Below are 18,126 nucleotides of genomic sequence, written 5' to 3'. Positions count from 1 at the left end.
AACCAAATTATTAAAATCAGAAACAAACATTCGGACGTCAAACAAACACGTGCTTGTTGCACAAAGCAATGCTCACTGCTTCCCATGAAAAAAAGAAAACTTCATATACCACGATAGCCAAACATCATTACATCGGCTGTGATAAAACATGGCGAGGTCATTTGCTACCCTTAAAATTTATCGCACCCCTCCTAATCATCGGATTCCCCCCCTACATTCGATCACCTTCTAATTAGTAGTGACAGAGCTTTTCGGCACAAAATTTACTCAGTAGCTACCTACATACCTACATATTTAGTTCACCAGTTCGGCGGTAAATTATGCAAAACTAGCAAGCCCATCGTAATAACCATCGACATAAAATGTGAATCTACGGCTGCCCGGTATTTATGTTGTTCATAACATTATCCCGAATAGTGCAGGCCAGCTAGTCAGGAGTCAGTTAATTTATACTACTGATGCTCTGAAGGTACAAGTTCCCACTTAGGGAACATGGCGGCGGCGGCGGATGGTGACTGTTATCGCCGTTATCTCGTCGTGTACAATTATCATCTCGTGCGGGTCGTGGTGGTCTTTTACGGTCGCCATTTTCCCACCCCTATCGACTGCACTGACCGGAAGTAAGTCAGAAGTTGGAGGAACGAACGCGGAGCATGATGACTGGACGACAAAAGGCATCAAGATTTACTACCGGAGCTCAGCAACGTGTGCGGTTGATTTACTAGTGTGCTTTAGAACGAGAATTTATTATTTCTGATCTCGGAACGATACGCGAAAAGTGGAAGGAGGAAGACGGGCAGGTCAACAGGACTGAATTTCGATCAGATCTACGACCGAAACCCACTTCGCGGCAAAGCTTTCGGCAGTGATTTATGGTGGCAATTTAATTAACTATCACGAGTGGAATTGAATTTTAAATATGTATGTTTGTGTGTGCAGTGTGCACTCGTGGTTCTCTCGGAACTGGCCATTTCGGCCACTTTGTTATTTTGCGGATCCTTTTGATTTGTTGCTGATTGAAATGTCTTGTTTCGATTCGATTTGTATGATTTAATTTCGACGTCAAACGAGGTAATGTTCCTTCGTTCGGCAGTGCTCGTCAAAGTAGGCCGGCGCCATTCTGTATAAGAAAATTAAATCAAGTCTTTGATCTTCCTTTTTGCACGAACCCATCGTCTTTTTCATCGCCTACTTATGTTCGCACCACACCGTATCATAAGATGTTCAGAAGCCAAGGAATAGAGAAAAAACGGACATGGCATACTTTGTTTTTCCGAGAAGAACTCAAGTATCGGAAAGTGTAAATTCTACGAACCACCACTGTGGCAGTTAAAATTAATTTAAATTTAAATTTGTACTTAATGAACGATTAATTAAAATTAATTGAACGACAAAGTATGCCCCATCCGGGCACTACTGCTTGGGTGAAAGTTTTCCGAGGCAGGCAGCTCAAGGGAGCGAAAAAAAGGGGGGGAAACCACTGGAGCGGACTAATGTCGTATCGCAGCCTGTGCAATTTTTCCCTGGCACCGCCAAGAAGGGCTCTTGTGATTGTCGAGGGACACCCAGTGCCATTTTTCCCAACCATTCGTAGGGTAGGGTTACTAATTGTCCTACAATAATCAGGCAAAGTATCAACAGCATTTTTAATGAATAAAATCATCAAAATCTAAAAGTTTTTTCAACAAGAACAAAAATAGGAACAGGAACAGGAACAGGAACAGGAAAAGGAACAAGAACAAGAACAAAACCAAGACCAAGAACACCAAAAATAAGTTAATTTAGTCAATTTGTAAAATTTTACGAATTTGATTAATTTTGTCGTTTTGTTGAACTGTGTCAATTATTCAATTTGATTACTTTTGACAATTTTGTCAACTCGAAACTTTAGACAATTATGACGATTGTGATAATTCTATTAATTTTTACAAATTTGACAATTTTGGCAATTTTGAAATTTATGATAATTTTTCGATTTTGACAATATGAAAATTTGGACTATATTGACAATTTTGGAAATTTTAACATTATCAAAATTTCGACATATTTGAAAACTTTGGCAACTTGGACAATTTTGATAATTTTGACAATTTTAACCATTTTGACAGTTTTGACAATTTTGACAATTTCGAAAATTTTAACAATTTTGACAATTTTGAAAATTTAGACAGTTTTGACAATTTTGTCAATTTTGACAATTTGATAGTTTCGATAATTATGACCATTTTAAATATTTTGACATTTTTAACAATTTTGACACTTTTTACAATTTCGAACATTTTAACTATTTTGACGATTTTGACCTTTTAAACCATTTTGACAATTTTGACAATTTTGGCAATTCCGACACTTTTAACAATTTTGGCAAATTTGACTCTTCGGACAATGTTGACAATTTTTAAAAAATTGACAATTTTGTCAATTTTGTCGATTCTGAACATTTTTAACAATTTTGCCAATTTTGACAATTTTGACAATTCGGACAATTTAAAAATTTTGAAAATTTTGACAATTTTGAAAATAAAAAAAAAATTCCAAATTTTGCAGTTTTGAAAATTTTCCAATTTTAACAATTTGAATAGTTTTGATAATTTTGTTTTTGACATTTTTGACAATTTTGGCAAATTTGTCATATTTGACAATTTTGCCAATATTGACATTTTTGACAATTAGCAATTATGATAATTTTGACATCTTTTATGATTTTGACAATTTTGACAATTTCGACACTTTCGACAATTTTAATAATTTCAATAATTTTGGCAATTTTGACATTTTTGAACATTTTGACAATTTAAAGTTTTTTTTGTCAATTTTGACAATTTGATAGTTTCGATAATTTTGACCATTTTAAATGTTTTGACATTGACAATTTCGACAATTTTGACAATGATAACAATTTTGAAAATTTTGACATTTTTGTCACTTCTAAAAATTCTAACGATTTTGACTATTTTGACAGTTTTGAAAATTTTGACAATTTTGATATTTTGACGATTTCCACAATTTTGAAAATTTTGAACTTTCGACAATTAATGTCATTGACTATTTGTAAATTTTTCAAATTTTTGACAATTTTCACAATTTTGACAGTTTTAACACTTAACAACTTTGAAAATTTTGACCATTTTTACAATACAGGAGATTTTGATTATTTTGGCAATTCGACAATTTTGACAATTTTGAAGATTTTAACAATATTAAATATTGCGAAAAAAAATTCAGCTATTTTGGCCATTTTAACAATTTTGGCGATTTTGGCAATTTTGACAATGATAACAATTTTATAATTTCTACAATTCTTGCAATTTTGACGATTTTACAATTTTGGCAATTTTGACTATTTTAAAATTCTATAATTTTGACAATTTTGATAGTTTCTATAATTTGTCTATTTTGACAGTTTTGACAATTTTGTCAATTTTAATTTTGACCATTGTGAGAATTTAGAAAACTTTTAAACTTTTGACAATTTTGGCTTTTTGACAATTTTGACAATTTACACAAGTTTGACAATTTTGACATTTTTGACAATATTTACACACTTAACAATTATAATAATTTGAAGAAATTTTACTATTTTGACAATTTTAACAATTTTGACACCTTTGACAATTTTGAAAATTTTAACAATTTTGGCGATTTTGACCATTTCGACCCTTTTGACCATTTTGACCATTTAGACAAATTTGACAATTTTGGCAATTTGGGCACTTTTGACAATTTTGGCAAATTTGACACTTCGGACAATTTTGAAAATTTAAAAAAAAATTGACAATTTTGACGATTTTGTTGATTCTGAACATTTTTAACAAACATAACAACTTTGCCAATTTTGACAGTTTTGACAATTTGGATAATTTTAAGAATTTTGACAATTTAAAAAAAAATTAATTGATCAATTTTGGCAATTTTGACAATCCTACAATTTCACTATTTTTATAATTTGTATAGTTTTGATAACTTTGTCTTTTTAGGCAATTTTGACAGTTTTTACAATTTTGACAAATTTGAAAATTTTTACATTTTGACAATGTTGACAATATTGACAATGTTAATCATTTTTGATAATTTTTAGAATTTCGAAAATTTCGACAATTTTCACAATTTTGACAATTTATATTTATTTTTGTCAGTTTTAACAATTTTTACAATGTTAACAATTTTTACCGTTTCGACCGTTTTGACACTTTTACAATTTTGACTTTTTTCACAATTTTGACAACGTTGACTATTTTGGCAATTTCGACCATTTTGATTATAAAAATAGTTTTTTAAAGGATTCAGAACCGACAATTTCACAATTTAGACCAGTTTTTAGATTTTGACAGTTGCCTTTTGTCTTCTTGATCAATCCAGTTTTAGGATTTTGCCCCATTTTTTCAATTGTTACAATTTTTTTCGGTTTTGATAGTTAAGGTGATTGTGATTGTAATTAACTCAACTAATTTATAAAAAAAATTAAATAACCAAAAAATCCAAAAGTAAGTAAAAGGGTACTTATCATTAAGCCATATAACATTAAGCCATCGCAAGGCTTCAACAATTTCTTGGCAGCCCGCAAATCAAACCGAAATCAACTTTTCCTATCGGAACATGCCAAGATCACCATAACTTTGGTCCGAATAGGGAAATCTACTTTCATCACACTTGCATGAAATGACCATCCATTTTCCAATCAAATCGAAACCCAAATTGAATTTTTATGATCAAAAACAATCAACACAAATTTATCACTTGACATGAAAAAATCCATCTACAGCATACTTTTCAAACCAACAACAGCAGATTACTAGAGCGAGGGAGTCCGTTTACCCGACATAGATCCTTTTTCTTCAAATTTTCTAACAGTTTTCGAGGTAAAATAACTTCCCTCCCCAATTGCCACGAACTTCCTTTAAATTGCTCAAACAAACGATAGAAACCTCCTGCTCACGGCAAATCTCTGTACACCCGTAAGCCAGTTTGAAGCTCACCCACAAGCCTATCCACAAGTCGGTTGAAAACACCTCCGCCGAGCAGTGTTGATCTATGCACACCCGGCAACTCGTTTAAAACATTTTCAAACAACTTATCACAAAAATTATATTCAAAACAATCAAATAAATAACCATTTTGACGGACCACGGAAAGAACATGTGCGATGCCAATGCCTACTTTTCCCTAAAACCCTCAATTAAGTTCCATTATAGGGGGAGAGTTCATATAACGTCCCATGTGCTAATACGCGGCACTCGCAAATACTACCAATTTGTTTCGAATGCTGTGATTTCCCGCATACTAAAAAACTGTATCTCAAACAGTCAATACGATACATCTACTGCTCTATGAAATAGTAATTGTCTCTGTAATCGTTGTTATTATATCAAACTTTACTTCGAAACCGATAATAACGTATCATGAACGATCATGTGAATAAGTGATGGTTTTTGGAAAGGTGAATGAATTGTATGGACGATTTACTTCAATTTTATCAACTACCGTAAAATTGATCTCGAACCATTACCTATGACGTCCATGCCCTGACGTCAAAATAGTCGAAAGAGAGAGATGCCATATGATTTTTTCAAAAAGCAAATTTTATAGAACTATTGATCGCATGTACCTACCAATTTTGAATGCGCACCAAGATATCAGTTAAGTAAATTTGATCACGTTTAAATTTTTACAATACAAATATACAAAATTGACAAAAAAATGTCATCGAAACTTTTCGGGTACAGGATAATCAGGCAACGTCAGCTAGACGCTGGTGCCAAAACCTTCGAGCTCGTCAGGAGATCCAAAAGAAGCGGGACTGCACCGGAGTGATTGCAAGAACGACCAGAAGTACCTAGACCAGCTGATAGAAAAGGCCAACTCGTTTCGGAACACTTATGGCCTGACCCGCGGATCAGTTTTAAATTGAACATGAGTGTTGCGAAAAATTTATCATTTTAAGAAGTATACATAGGTTATAAAATAGATAGGTATGATGAAGCTATGTAATTTAGAAAGACGTATTACATTTACATGTACAGGAAAAAGTAAAGACGAGCATTGAATAAAATAAAAGAATTATGCAAAATTAAATTTTAGGTTTTTGTTATTTAATGAACTTACATCAATGTGTGTAATCGCAATTCACGTACCGTTCTGGTTAAAGTTGGAAGAACGTTATTCTGAATCATTTGAAAACTATTAATTATACTGTTTAGATAAAAGATTACTCTAAGAAAAACTATAATATTAACAGTTTTGTAGTCTGAATATGATTACCAAGAGCTGTTTTTGGACGTTATTTCAACGGTTTGCAGAACAGTTCCCCCATATAAGTGTTTAAACCGTTTTTAACGGTTACATAACCTAATGACATATTCAAAATACAATCAAATGGGAAATCACGATTAAAGCAATGTTTTTAACAATTTCTATAACCGTTTACTAAACGTTTGTTTACGCTTCATCAAATCGTCGTTGGACTTTTACAGAAATCGTTTGGTTTCAATCCTCATTTATGCGGGTTGCCATTATAAGCATGCATTTATACTTTAAATACCCCTGTGTTGTGAAAATTTCACATTTCAGTTTTCTCGTCATTTCCTTGTAATTTTTATGGTCTTTAAGTAAGGTGTTAGGAAGCAAAGAACAAATAAATAAAATAATATTTCTGATAGGTACATAACTAGAGGAGAATATAAACTATGATTTTATGCTAAAAAATCAAGCTTAATACGCAAATATTGAACATAGGTCGGCGCTCATTTGCAATTCAGCTTCTTCAGTTAGAATTTTGAAAATATAAAAATATTGGCATTAATATTTTTTTACAAAAATCGGTCAACTTCAACTACCTGAACGGACCAAACAGTTTCGAAATGCTGCTTTTTTCTGCTACACGGTATTTTTGGGACAAAGTTACATGGTGGATTGTTGCTACGGTAGATGCTTTTAGACAAAAAAAAAATCAGATTTTATTTCCAAGAGTATTGTCAATGTATCGGTGTTTAAAGGTTGAGGAGGATGACAAAGAAGGCGTTTCACTGACATCGTCTGTAGAGGCTCTTATTTAAAACCTGCACTGCATTGGGATGTGAATAATCGAAGAATGAAGTTTCTGAACAATTTTGAGGTGTTTTAACAAAATTTCAGAAAAACGCATTTTTTGTTTTGGAGAATTTTAGAGTTTGTTTTGATCAGGTCGTATGAGCCACTTGACGTGTTTCGAGAAAATCGCTGTTGAAGTTTTGTTTCACGTTTTGAATTCTTATATTTAAAATATCGTTCCAAATTGTCTGAAAATTTCGTATGCGATGCACAAAGGGATAAGAAATACTCTTGTGTATTAAATATAGGCACAGATTAAGTTGTTCAAGTAAACATGTACATACAACCTTTTACATTGCGTATGTGGTTGAAACGTCATTTTAAAAGTTGATATTTTTTTTAACAAATGAAACCTGGTTTCATTTGTCTTTAACTTCGTTGATTCCGACTAACTTGCTTCTAGTATCGAAGAACTGCGATTAATATTCTTATGCAGATCTGTATACAATAACTGGGATGCGATTTGAGGTAATTTTTGAAGTTTTCAAGAACCTTTGAAATAAAGCATAGGAGAAAGAAAACTTACTTTTGAACACCTGGAGTGCTGTTTGGATCCCCACGGGTGATACGCGCTCTACAGAATAACCGAATTCTCCGAATTGATCAATTGATATGGACCGGGTCTTGCTGAAGTCTCTAAATCGGCTTCGTTCAAATAGCTCTGCCAGTGAAAAATCTCCTCTTCACCGCTGTGGCAGCCTGGAATCGGTGCTGCGAGGGATTGCTTGTATCAGGAATTTATCAATCCGACCGGACAGCTGGTTATTCTATTTGTGATTCCAGAAACTGCGGTTACTTCACCATTGCCACTGTAATGAAAAAAAAATTCAAGCAGAAAAGTTTTCCAGCCTTAAAAGAAACGTTTCTTGATCTTACCTAGCAACAGCATCAAATTAATTTAGCTTAAGACACTCTAAATGACCATTTTCGATCAAATTTCTAAATTTTTCGACACTCGCTTTCTACGAAAATGCATAAGGTTGCAAAAACCACCTCAGCGAACAGCTATTTTGCGACCTTTGGTTGCACGGCAATGCAGTGCAACGCAAAACGTCGTTAAAACCAAATTGCACTCGAAAACGAGAAAGTCATTTTATGTCTTAAATTCAAATCAACTTATAAAAGTTACTCATTGTTCGAATAAAACCAAATTTTTACCTAACATAGAATAGATGTTTATCAATCGTTTAAAGCCAATAACTTATTTTTTTTATATTGGTTTATACGACCTAATCAAAACAAACTCTAGAATTGTTTGTTAAACTTGAAACATTCCAAACAACTCACTTTCCATCACCGGCAACCCTATCCTCCCTTATTTGATTTTCGCAACAGCCTACTGCGACGCTGACGCTTAGCTTCGCAGTGGTTTTGAAGTAAGAAAGACTCTCTACCAAGTAGGTAAAAGCGAAGCTTTTGATTACTTTCCAACATGCACCATCACCTCTACAACATCATTCTTTGAACAGGAACCGTGACGAAACGTTCCTCAGCGCGTATCGTGGCCCCAAAAGTCGGCAAAAGAAGTCTCAAGGCACATGATTTTACTGACAATTCCTTCCGAAACAGTTTCGTTGTTCGGACCAGAGCCCTGCTGAAGGATGCTTCTCGTCGACTTCTTAGTAGGTATGGATTGAAGTAGAAGTAAATAGAAATGACGACTCTTACTTTCATGACTTTTGAAGATGGGTGCTCTGCCCACCAAGAAAAGGGGTTTATGGCGAAATTTTCGCCTTTTTCCCGCAGGGGCTAATGGTTTTGAAAGTGTTATGTTAATTGCTCTTTTGGTATTGAAATTGTTACCGACGACGACTTCAAACGTCATCGTTATCGTTTTTGTGTGACTGGTGTAAATTTGATGTCTAACCAAAGTAGTGATAGGTCGTTGCTTGTTTCAAATTTTAATTGGGAGAACCAGAAGTTCATTGCTGTTTGGGTTTACGTTGACCAGAGCTGTCATAATCGTATTTATTTATTTTATTCTGTCGAATAAAATTCGATCCATTATTTGGACCCACGGAATTTGTTAAAAATTCTATACTGAAGTTATTTTAGACCTCTTTTTCTAATATTTGTGGCAACCTTTGATCGAAATCAAACAGCTCTCTAAAAGCTGTTCCGAAAAGCATATTGCAAACTGAAATTGAAATTGATATCTTGTAGTATAGCGAGAATTGAAAGCTTGACGAAGATGGGTACCCTTACGAAAAACCAAAAGCTGCAAGCAAAAACTGCGTTGGCACGAAAATGGAGGGCTTTCCCTCCCTCAAATCGGCAGGGTGTCACCAATGAATGAAAGTTGTGTAAGAAGGCCATCATTAATCTTCCCCGATGAGGAACTTGTTCGGGAATGAAGCATGAAAAAGGGGTTAAGCTTTTAAAGCTACTACATCTTACGTATACTCCTCGTACAACGTAACGTCAGCGTATGTGAATGTCGAGTTTCGTTTCCGTTTTTTTTCCCTCCTTTTCATCATATATTTCAACTCGAACCCAGCCATGTGACAATGACGGAAAACTCTTCTCGCATCATCCATCCCCTACAAACCCAATTTATAGGTACACACTCATGTGAACGCAACCCAGTATGCTACGACATCATTCAGGAGGGATTCGACTGACTACGAAAATGATTCGCATCGCCTACTTTGACATAGGATGGGAAAACCAGTCTACTATGCCGTGTTCCTCTTCTTTTGGGTTAAAGAAGAAAATGGGATTCTCGGTGTGTTAGTATGATACAATTTTCATTACGTTTTTTCCTGTGTGTTTGTATTCTAATGGCAACTGCAGCTTTTCCGTCCGTCGTCTCCTGCAGATTGCGCTAAGGCTCCTTGTCAGACAGCTACCATCTACTAAAGGATAGGAAATCCACTCAGTCGAGAAATCCCGGGTGGCTTAGCCATCTCTCATGGCTTCGGATTTCTTCACCCACACCGAACGACATCCGGGGATAAAATGCCTTTTCTCATTTCGCAGATGAGAAAATGGCAAAGAAAACCCAAAAGACGAACGCCAAGACACAAAATTAAAAATCGAGTTGCACATTGCCATATCCAGCGTTGGAATTTGGTGCCACTGCCAAACTATAAAGCCCCAGGCTACTTGGATGAGTCTTCACGACAACGAGAACAAACGAAAAAGTCCTCGCCTTTTTAGTCGTCGTCATCGTCATCGTCACAGGGTGTGAAAATTAATTGACAAAGTTTTCTCCGTCACTGAATGGGAGAATGTGAAAATCACTTCTTCAACCTTCCCCACCCTCAATAACCCCCTCGATTAATTCGAGACAGATTTTCACCGACCCGGAGAGAGACACACACGAAGTAGTTTCGTAGATGCTCCTTCGACTTGGAACTAATTCGGGTGAACAGCAAACAAACAAGGTTCAACAACAGAAGGGCAGCTTTCTTCCCAGAGAGATTGGGGATGGATTTCTACGGATTTCAGACTAATTCATTAGCATAGTTGTTGGGTATGTTTGATGGTCGTAATTTTCGTTTATCCCACTCGAAAAGTGAAGTTAGGCTAATATGAGAGCACTAATAGCAGCCTTTGTCATGATTTACATGAGGAGCTTTGCTGTTTTATATCTCTATTAATTCGAGCATGAATTATTAACTGGACTACATTTTCTACATATATCTACTTACAGAAGATATCTATGTATATAAATTTTTGGAAAAATAAAAATTATCATCACGGGATTTTCTATTCGCATTATGACGTTTTTACGAATAGAAAAAACAAAGATTTCAATTGTTGTCCGAAGTTAGCAAATGCAGCATGAACTTCGACTGACATTTGTCTCTGTTTTCGAGAAACAAGGGCGTGGTTTGTCATAAACAATTTTAAGGATAGCGAATACTCAAGTAACTTTGTTTTTTAACTTTCCAGTAGAAGCACATCGGGACATATTGACAGCATTTTGGTAACATAAATATAACCTTTGATAAATATTTCCAAAAATTTATAAAAATGTCCAACAGTAATAATACGTGAGACATAAGTAGCGAGAATAAATTGATGTTATGTTTTCGTCAACACACCATCCATGGCCTTAAAAACAGGGGAGGAGGTTATTGGTTAAACTATAGACTGTTCCAGAAATTATAAGCACTCTAATGTTAACGATCATTTTGAATCGATTTTTTTTCGAATTCTACTGGCTGCGTCCTTTTGTTTACACATTTCTGTACGTGATAACATAAAAAAACATTTATTTTGTGATTACTTTTCAAAATGCCTGGTCTTACTCTGGAGAAGATAAAAAGTATCGTGCAGAAGTGGTGTACTGTGAGTGGAATCTTATTGAGAAAATTGGCCAAAGAAGAGGATGGGACCATCGGTGCGGTACGGACAACTAGAAAAATATGGTGAACATTGTACATTTGAAAATTAACCGAGGAGTGGTCGAAAATTTGAGCCTGTGAGTCCTGATATCGACAAAAAGGTCAGGAATGCCTACAAACAGAAACCATCGGCTTCTGTTCGGGAAGTAGCGAGTAAAGTCAGAACCTCGACGTCTAACGTGATGCGTGCTAAAGAGCAACCTTAAAGGAATCCAAATCAACCCGCTTCTATCAAACCAAGAGCCAGGAAACTGTATGATTCAATATTTTGCAAAAGATCTGGGTGCATTATCATGGTCGACTATAAAACTCATACTGGGCCACAATACTTCACTTTACGCAAGGACAAGGATATCCCCTAAACGGAGAACGCCATTTTCACCGAAAAATTTGGCAAGAAGGTGATGGTGTGGCAGGCAATTTGCGAGTGCGCCAAAATATCTAAATAGCCCGTACGTCACATTGGAAACAATGAACTATATCAAGGAATGCCTCCAGAAGCGTTTATTGCCGATGATCAAGCAGCATGATGAACCCGTTTTATTTTTGTGAGGCTCGTTCCGGAGTCTACCGGAGAACCGGCACGTCGGTCCGGATTCACTTTGTCCGATCGATGACTCTTCCGTTTCTCTCATTGCGGTGAAAGCGCACAACCGTTCTGGCGCACGACAGACGAACGAACTGACCGGGCCTTTTGCGATTGGCGAAAGCACCTTGGAGAGAGGGAGAGGATTCGAGTGAGGAAGATATCAATCGTCATGATTCATGCATGACAGATCTAACAATGCTGGCAAATAGTGGTGCCAGTTGCATTGGTGCGCTTTATAAAACATTTGCCATGATTCCTTCTCTTATATCTCACAATTTTGGCCCGATTTGGCATCATGTCATTTCGCCAAAGACACACTAGGGTGGTACAAAAGCCAAAACTTCTGTTTTGTGCCAAAAAATATGTATCCGCCAAATTGCCCCGAGGCACGGCCAATCGAGACTTTTTGGGCTTTGACCAAAGCAAAGCTACGCAAATACATAAAACCAGCTGATGACATCGGAAAATTTAAAAAGGATTGGTCAAAAGTGGTGAAAATGGTGGATAATGCAACTGTGCAGAAGCTTATGAGTCATGTTCCGAGGAAAAGTGCGAAATCTTGCTTATGATTAAAGATTTTCATAAAAAAAGTACAGTGTCTGGTAAGACACAAATAATGATACAGTGTGCCAAATGTAATAAATAAAATTTAATAAAACCAATTTTTTTTTTTTTTGGAAGTGTGCTCATATTTTCTGGAATATTCAATACTCTACACTAAAAATTTGTAATTTTTAATCATATTTTGATGATAGAATCCTACTATCGGATAACGTTAGTGACGATCTTGACTCAAAACTGATGTCAAAACCTCGAAAACTAATCCCAGGTTCAGAATTCAGATACAGTTTATTTTTTATTCTCTCACTCATTGATAGTAATTACTTTCTAAATACTAATTATTAAATAAGATTCAACTCATTTCAGAGATTCTGGTTCCGTATAATGAAAATCGAAATTGTATTTGTGTTTTCATATTTCGGATTATATATCTAGTTTAGTATTATTGATTTTCGGTCAAATCCTTGTAAAAATTTATATAAAAAGCTGTGTTTGAGTTGTCACACACAGGGGTAAAACATGAAAAAGGCGATCGAAACTATTTTCTGCCGAAACTATGTATTTTAGACCTATAGTTTCTTCGAGAGAAATGACTAACATTACTAAAATTATTTTTTTGAAAAATTGATTAATCCACTTAGTAGTTAGGTGGAAAAACTTATTAATATCAATTTTAGAGCTATATTTTTTGAGAAAAGTTTTAAGCTTGTACCAATTATAGCAAATTTGCCAAAGAAATCATTACTTTATCAAATCGTTTCAAAGTTATGACAATTTAAAAAAAATCTATATTTTTCAGTTTTTTCAACATAACTTTTTTGCAAGTGATTTTTCATATAAAACATGTTCTAGAGAGTTTTGGAGACAGTAAAGTTACACACTTTTGTATAAAAATTTTGAAGTTTGAACGAGATATCTTAAAAATACTTAACAAAAATAGTAATTTTTAAGTGGTTATATCTCCTGAGTTCTCGCCTTTCAAACAATATAGAACTTAAAGTGGCCAATTAATAGTGTAAATATTTTAATAGAAGTGAGCCAAAAGTAAAGTTTTTGAGTTGTATAATCTTTGAAAGGCGATACTTTTCTGATTGCAAATGTTGGTTGTGGGTTGTAATGTTGGTCATTTGTCTCCAAGACACTATAGATCTAAAACGCATAGTCTCGGCAGAAAACAGTTTTGATCGCCTTTTCATATTTTACCCCTGTATGCGTCGTTTAATTTATTCTAATGCATAATTCAAACATAACAAAGCTTCAAAATGACGATACTCTCTAAAAAAACAATCAATCAATCAATATCAAAAAATTTCCGGCTTATGATTCTAAATTCAGAAACCGTGTTTATGTGCAATTCAAAAAACGTATTGAATTTTTCAAAACACATAGAAAATTCAAATTTTGAATTCAGGTTCTTCCAAAGGGTTGATTTTCGGCTTTCAGTCTAAAATCAACCCACTAAAACATGGGTGGCCAAATAATGGCCCGCGGGCCACATGTGGCCGCGGCCAAGTTTTTGTGGCCCGTGAAGCTCTTATTGAAAAGCCATTTTCTAAGAATTGATCGGTTTTCTTGGTCTGTGTTTATCATTCGGTAATATACACATATCTCAATCTGCTCTAACTAAATTCAGAACAAAGATCTGAAAATCTCCTTGAAGTGATATAAGCCAAAGCGGAAAAAGTGTATTAAATTAAACTAATTTCGAGAAAACTTGGTTTAAATGGTTGTGTTTGACTATTTTCCATAAATTTTTCGAACATTTCCAATTTTCTTTCGAGCGTTTAAGTATGCGAATATAATTTAAAAAATTTGAAAAATTCAACATGCAGAATCGTTTGGCATTATTATATTGTAAAATACCGAAATTTTCCAAATTTATTATTGTTGGCATCCTGCTAGGTATTCACGAACATCAATAATGAAAAACAAGACAAAATTTACAGTTGGGTAGTAAAATTAATCTAGAACCGGATTGGTACTGACAAATCTTTCAGAAGAACTTTTTTTTAGCAAAATTTTGACTTGAAAAGGGAGCAATGATTGAAAACAGACTCAAATTCGTTACATCCTGTTCATAGAAAGCTTTCCAAATTCACTTATCAGATAAAAATTGGAAAGAGTTGAGGTCGGATGGATTGAGTTGAGGTTGAAGTCAGTACTTTGAAAAATCAATATTATTTATAATATAACTAGAGTTCGTCAAAAAAAATATTTTTTTTAAGTGTCAAAACTTGTGAACGCTACTTTTGTTCCACAATACCATTCTATTTTTTTGCATATCAATTTTTTCAAAAAAAAAAAACGGGAAACTAGAAAATTTTGGAAAATGGGCGAAACGAATTATTATATTTGGACACCATAAAATTGAATTTATGTCCATTATAGTCACATCATTTGACATTTCTGAGATGAACAAACAGATGATTTTAATTTTAAATTTTTTCGCCCAAAAACGAAATTTTTCAAGCTAGATTTATTAAATTAAACATAAACGATTTTTTAGGAGACTGAAATACGATTCAAAATTTGGTTATGTTTTTCGATGACAAAATAATAATTCAAATGTATTTCTTCTTGATTTTTGTTGAATAGTTCCTGGATTTTTGACATATTTTCACGGATGTTGCCTGGATCTTCAATTTGAAAATAGAAACCCGAATTTTGCCGGGTTAATAATAAAGCTCGTATTTGCTTGGCCCGGATACGTGTGATAGACATCCTGGCAATCTTAAGCTAAGTTCACCAAATGTTGATGCAAATTTTAATATTTCAACCATCGATGAAAGTAAGTTCCCTTTTTTTTTTGTTACTAACGGATTCTTTATCCCAATCATCATTTGATAGATTTAGAATGTATTTTCGAAAGTTTTCATTAAACACGAGAAACTTTTTATGTAAAAGAACTTAAAAATGAATAATCAAATACCTAGTGTTAAAATATAATATTTGGTGGTTTGAGCAAAAATACCATAGAAAAAACTAGGTCACCAAAATAAATCAAAATCGCTAGTATAACTTAGCACTCAAGTATCTAATCTAGAGATCTATAATGTCAGATAAGAATTAATAAATATCGAAAGAATCCTGTAAATGGGCCGTCCGGGATTCAATATTGGCAGATTTTCCCAGGAGATTTTTTTTGGCGTTCCTATTTCCGTAAGGGAGAGGGACGGGACCTAATTGGAGTGGTTCCCAATCCAAGTATTACAAAAAGTCCCAAAACGGGCAGAGGGAGTTCGATAGCTTAAATGGGTTAAAGAGGTTTCGACAGGCCATATTAGCAAAGAGTTTGTGTTTTCAACATTTGAGAAATTTGAGCGTTCGACAGCCCATATGGGCAATAAGTGTATTTTTATTATTAGAGAAATTTGAAGATGTCTGCAGCCCAGAAGGGCAATAAGTATGTGTTTTTTTTTATAATTTGAGAAAATAGAGGTTGAAAATATAAATAAATAAATATGTAGCCGGGTTTCAGCCCATGGCCTTTTCTCCTTCAGAATGTAGGCTTAAAAGCGGCACGTTATCCAAACATACGGGAAAATTGTGCCTAAAAGCTTATTTTTTCTCACTGTTGAGAATTTCCTTAATGAAAAAAATCGTCAATTGTGTGCGCCAAAACGAATGCCTTTGCGGTATATTTACGAGTGAAAATGTGTGTTTAATACCAAATTCTTCCAAAAGTGAGTTTCAGTGCAGAATATTATCACAGTCATTACAATCAAAGTGTCGCATAAGTAACATCAATATGCAATAAAACCGGAGAAAAAGGAAGAAAGAAGTGCTACACAGTTTCGCCAACGCAGTGGTGAAAGGAAACGAATAAAAAAAAGAAATAGAAAAGCAATAAAGTGCGAATGGAACAAGTGCATTTCATTATTATTATTATTTTTATTGTAGTCTCAGCATCCCTCCCTCGGGGACTTTTTGGATGGAACGTCGCCAGGAACATCGAGATGAAATTTTCTAGCTCTGATTGTCCAAACGCAATTCTTGTTTTATTTGCGCGCGCCTCGTCGCGTTGCAAGATGAGATAGCCAAGAGTTGTGACTGGACATCCGTGGCTCGGAATGAGAACGACCATTCTTTTCCTTTCGTTTTGCTTTTTTTTTTGTTTTTATTTTGAGTGTGTTTTAATGCTGTTCTGCGCCGGACACACAGTGTAGCGTTGTAAAAGTGAAGTGTTTTTAGTGACTGTTTAATGGGCGGCTAATCCCGCTGGGATTAGTGTTTTGTAGCTCGCCGGAGCATTCTCCTAACTCCTAACCATCCAGCAGTTGCAATTGTGGTATTTCGTGCGAATGTGAAAAGTTCTCCATCGGAAGGATGCAGTTTTGTTTGTGTGGTGGAAATAACGTGGTGTAATCTCGAAATGATTTGCAAGGGTTTAAAAGCGTTGGATTTAATTTTAGAGAAGTGATAATGGTTAGAGTAAAGAAACAAAAGAAAAGTTCAAAAATTTAGGCGTTATTAGTTGATCTGAGTTGGAAATTCAAAAACAAGTCGTGGAACTCCTTATTTATTATGATTCAATGCAATAGTAAGAATGTATTTAACGTTATTTTGTAAATTTTTAAACGATTTGTTTTGATTTGATAAAAGATACCCATGAATTTAAAACGTAAAAAAAAACAATAGAATTTGGGAAAGTCCAAAGCATTTCCTCCTTATATGGCGGCCGTCAAAAAATTGATAGCTCAGTTTAAAGAGTTTGAAGGTAGATTCTCGATTGAGGTAGAATTATCTGAGCTGGTTAGACTCCCATCGAAAACAAAGAGAAGATTTTCTATAAAGAACTATCATTTTCTCTCATTTTAGTTCACAGATATTTGAGGTTTCATTCATAAAAAGGATTTCTTTTGAGTCCATCTGAACATGTAATCTTACACAGATTTTTGAAAATAATTAAAAAGTGAGCGGGTTTTAATTTATTTTATTATAAAAAAATGCAAAATTTTGGGTATTGGAAACTGCTTTCATTTTCACATTTACATCCCATAAAAATGAAATTTATGGATCTTTTTGGAAAATTGTCTGGCTACAACGTGAAAGTTGTTGACTTCAAATCTTCTTTCCTTTGTGAGTTTTTTAGGGTTACCAGACATTTAGAGTTACTAGATTCCACGATTTTACAGTAATGGATCACTGGAAAAGACTGATTTTCCTAGAAGAGTCGCCACTAGTGCACAAAGCTGTCAAACCTCATGATCAAAGTAGCAGAGAAAACTGAAAACACAGAAAAATTAACAAAACATGGCACTGTGTTGCACTATGGAATACGTTGTTTGGGAAAAGCTCAAATTTCAGAACTATCCCATTCTTAAGATATTGAAGAAAAAAAAACTAAAAAGGCAAATTTCGGACCACTGGTAACCAAAAAACTTGTACATGCCTAGAATATATTGTTGTTAACGTTAATTTCTAGAAAAATAAAGCGTTAACTGACTTCAGAGTCCCTAATAAGAAGATAATTCGTGAATTATCAAAGTTTTCGGACGAAATCATTGAGATTCGGCTGATTTTATCCAAGCTTTACGT

The sequence above is a fragment of the Uranotaenia lowii genome, chromosome 3 (assembly GCF_029784155.1).
Source record: "Uranotaenia lowii strain MFRU-FL chromosome 3, ASM2978415v1, whole genome shotgun sequence".
NCBI classification, from domain to species: domain Eukaryota; kingdom Metazoa; phylum Arthropoda; class Insecta; order Diptera; family Culicidae; genus Uranotaenia; species Uranotaenia lowii.
The sequence above is the reverse complement of the archived record's forward strand: the minus strand, read 5'-3'. Positions refer to the sequence as shown.